Below are 4,532 nucleotides of genomic sequence, written 5' to 3' on the forward strand. Positions count from 1 at the left end.
CCTTGGTCACATAGGTGTCAAACGCATGAAGAAGCTCCATGCAAATGGACTTTTAGAGTCTCTTGATTACGAATCATTTGACACATGCGAACCATGCCTCATGGGTAAAATGACCAAGACTCCGTTCTCAGGAACAATGGAGCGAGCAACCAACTTATTGGAAATCATACATACTGATGTGTGCGGTCCAATGAGTGTTGAGGCTCGCGGTGGCTATCGTTATGTTCTCACCCTCACTGATGACTTGAGTAGATATGGGTATGTCTACTTAATGAAACACAAGTCTGAGACCTTTGAAAAGTTCAAGGAATTTCAGAGTGAGGTTGAGAATCAACGTGACAGAAAAGTCAAGTTCCTACGATCAGATCGTGGAGGAGAATACTTGAGTCACGAGTTTGGCACACACTTAAGAAAATATGGAATAGTTTCACAGCTCACGCCGCCTGGAACACCTCAACGTAATGGTGTGTCCGAACGTCGTAATCGCACTCTATTGGATATGGTGCGATCTATGATGTCTCTTGCCGATTTACCGCTATCTTTTTGGGGCTATGCTTTAGAGACTGCCGCATTCACTTTAAATAGGGCTCCGTCGAAATCCGTTGAGACGACACCGTTTGAATTATGGTTTGGGAAGAAACCTAAGCTGTCGTTTCTAAAAGTTTGGGGATGCGATGCTTATGTCAGGAAACTTCAACCTGAAAAGCTCGAACCCAAGTCGGAAAAATGCGTCTTCATAGGATACCCTAAAGAAACTATTGGGTATACCTTCTACCTCAGATCCGAAGGCAAGATCTTTGTTGCCAAGAATGGGTCCTTTTTAGAGAAAGAGTTTCTCTCGAAAGAAGTAAGTGGGAGGAAAGTAGAACTTGATGAAGTATTACCTCTTGAACCGGAAAATAGCGCAACTCAAGAAAATGTTCCTGAGGCGCCTGCACCGACTAGAGAGGAAATTAATGATGATGATCAAGATACTTCTGATCAAGCTCCTACTAAAATTCGAAGGTCCACAAGGACACGTTCCGCACCAGTGTGGTACGGCAACCCTGTCTTGGAAATCATGTTGTTAGACAACGGTGAACCTTCGAACTATGAAGAAGCGATGGCGGGCCCGGATTCCGACAAATGGCTGGAAGCCATGAAATCCGAGATAGGATCCATGTATGAAAACGAAGTATGGACTTTGACTGACTTGCCCGTAGAGCGGCGAGCCATAGAAAATAAATGGATTTTTAAGAAGAAGACAGACGCGGATGGTAATGTGACCATCTATAAAGCTTTACTTGTCGCTAAGGGTTATCGACAAGTTCAAGGGGTTGACTACGATGAGACTTTCTCACCGGTAGCGAAGCTAAAGTCCGTACGAATCATGTTAGCAATTGCCGCATTCTATGATTATGAAATATGGCAAATGGACGTCAAAACGGCATTCCTTAATGGTTTCCTTAAGGAAGAATTGTATATGATGCAGCCGGAAGGTTTTGTCGATCCTAAGAATGCTGACAAGGTATGCAAGCTCCAATGCTCGATTTATGGGCTGGTGCAAGCATCTCGAAGTTGGAACATTTGCTTTGATGAGATGATCAAAGCATTTGGGTTTACACAGACTTATGGAGAAGCCTGCGTTTACAAGAAAGTGAGTGGGAGCTCTGTAGCATTTCTCATATTATATGTAGATGACATACTTTTGATGGGAAATGATACAGAACTCTTGGATAGCATAAAGGCCTACTTGAATAAGAGTTTTTCAATGAAGGACCTTGGAGAAGCTGCTTATATATTAGGCATCAAGATCTACAGAGATAGATCAAGACGCCTCATAGGTCTTTCACAAAGCACATACCTTGATAAGATATTGAAGAAGTTCAATATGGATCAGTCTAAGAAGGGGTTCTTGCCTGTGTTACAAGGTGTGAAATTGAGCTCAGCTCAATGTCCGACACGGCAGAAGATATAGAAGAGATGAGTGCCATCCCCTATGCCTCAGCCATAGGTTCTATTATGTATGCCATGCTGTGTACCAGACCTGATGTAAACCTTGCCGTAAGTTTGGTAGGAAGGTACCAAAGTAATCCCGGCAAGGAACACTGGACAGCGGTCAAGAATATCCTGAAGTACCTGAAAAGGACTAAGGAAATGTTTCTCGTTTATGGAGGTGATGAAGAGCTCATCGTAAAGGGTTATGTCGACGCTAGCTTCGACACAGATCTGGGTGACTCTAAGTCACAAACCGGATACGTGTATATTTTGAATGGTGGGGCAGTAAGCTGGTGCAGTTGCAAGTAGAGCGTCGTGGCGGGATCTACATGTGAAGCGGAGTACATGGCAGCCTCGGAGGCAGCGCATGAAGCAATTTGGGTGAAGGAGTTCATCACCGATCTAGGAGTCATACCCAATGCGTCGGGGCCAATCAAACTCTTCTGTGACAACACTGGAGCTATTGCTCTTGCCAAGGAGCCCAGGTTTCACAAGAAGACAAGGCACATCAAGCGTCGCTTCAACTCCATTCGTGAAAATGTTCAAGATGGAGACATAGATATTTGTAAAGTGCACACGGACCTGAATGTAGCAGATCCGTTGACTAAACCTCTCCCTAGAGCAAAACATGATCAACACCAGAATTCCATGGGTGTTCGATTCATCACAATGTAACTAGATTATTGACTCTAGTGCAAGTGGGAGACTGTTGGAAATATGCCCTAGAGGCAATAATAAAAGCATTATTATTATATTTCCTTGTTCATGATAATTGTCTTTATTCATGCTATAATTGTGTTATCCGGAAATCGTAATACATGTGTGAATAATAGACACCAACATGTCCCTAGTAAGCCTCTAGTTGACTAGCTCGTTGATCAACAGATAGTCATGGTTTCCTGACTATGGACATTGGATGTCATTGATAACAAGATCACATCATTAGGAGAATGATGTGATGGACAAGACCCAATCCTAAACATAGCACAAGGTCGTATAGTTCGTTTGCTAGAGTTTTCCAATGTCAAAGTATCTTTTCCTTGGACCATGAGATCGTGTAACTCCCGGATACCGTAGGAGTGCTTTGGGTGTACCAAACGTCACAACGTAACTGGGTGACTATAAAGGTATACTACGGGTATCTCCGAAAGTGTCTGTTGGGTTGACATGGATCAAGACTGGGATTTGTCACTCCGTATGACGGAGAGGTATCACTGGGCCCACTCGGTAACGCATCATCATAATGAGATCAAAGTGACCAATGTCTGGTCACGGGATCATGCATTACGGTATGAGTAAAGTGACTTGTCGGTAACGAGATTGAACGAGGTATTGGGATACCGACGATCGAATCTTGGGCAAGTAACATACCAATTGACAAAGGAATTGTATACGGGGTTGCTTGAATCCTCGACATCGTGGTTCATCCGATGAGATCACCGAGGAGCATGTGGGAGCCAACATGGGTATCCAGATCCCACTGTTGGTTATTGACCGGAGAGTCATCTCGGTCATGTCTACATGTCTCCCGAACCCGTAGGGTCTACACACTTAAGGTTCGGTGACGCTAGAGTTGTAGGGATATGTATATGCAGTAACCCGAATGTTGTTCGGAGTCCCGGATGAGATCCTGGACGTCACGAGGAGTTCCGGAATGGTCCGAAGGTAAAGAATTATATATAGGAAGTGCTATTTCGGGCATCGGGACAAGTTTCGGGGTCACCGGTATTGTACCGGGACCACCGGAAGGGTCCCGGGGGTCCACCGGGTGGGGCCACCTATCTCGGAGGGCCCCATGGGCTGAAGTGGGAAGGGATCCAGCCCAAAGTGGGCTGGGGTGCCACTTCCCCCTAGGGCCCATGCGCCTAGGGTGGGGGAAACCCTAAAGGAAGAGTCCTAGGAGGGGAAGGCACCTCCTAGGTGCCTTGGGGAGGAGGGATTCCTCCCCTTGGCCGCACCCCCTAGGAGATTAGATCTCCTAGGGCCGGTGCCCCCCCTTGGCCCTCCTATATATAGTGGGGGAGATGGAGGACTTCTTACCTCTTGCCTTTGGTGCCTCCCTCTCCCTCTCCAACACCTCCTCCTCCTCCATAGTGCTTGGCGAAGCCCTGCCGGAGTACTGCAGCTCCATCACCATCACGCCGTCGTGCTGCTGCTGGAGCCATCTTCATCAACTTCTCCTTTCCCCTTGCTGGATCAAGAAGAAGGAGACGTTACGCTGACCGTACGTGTGTTGAACACGGAGGTGCCGTCCGTTCGGTGCTAGGATCTCCGATGATTTGGATCACGTCGTGTACGACTACCTCATCCCCGTTCCTTGAACGCTTCTGCTCGCGGTCTACAAAGGTATGTAGATGCAATCCAATCACTCGTTGCTAGATGAACTCATAGATGGATCTTGGTGAAACCGTAGGAAATTTTTTTGTTTTCTGCAACGTTCCCCAACAAGGGCGACGACGACGTATGGCGTGCGGCGGGCGCGGCGCGAGACGACGACGACGGGCGGCGGGGGCGACGGCGAGCGGCGGGGGCAGCAATGACGACGTACGGCGCGT

This window comes from Triticum aestivum, chromosome 7A, assembly GCF_018294505.1.
Source record: "Triticum aestivum cultivar Chinese Spring chromosome 7A, IWGSC CS RefSeq v2.1, whole genome shotgun sequence".
Lineage (NCBI taxonomy): Eukaryota > Viridiplantae > Streptophyta > Magnoliopsida > Poales > Poaceae > Triticum > Triticum aestivum.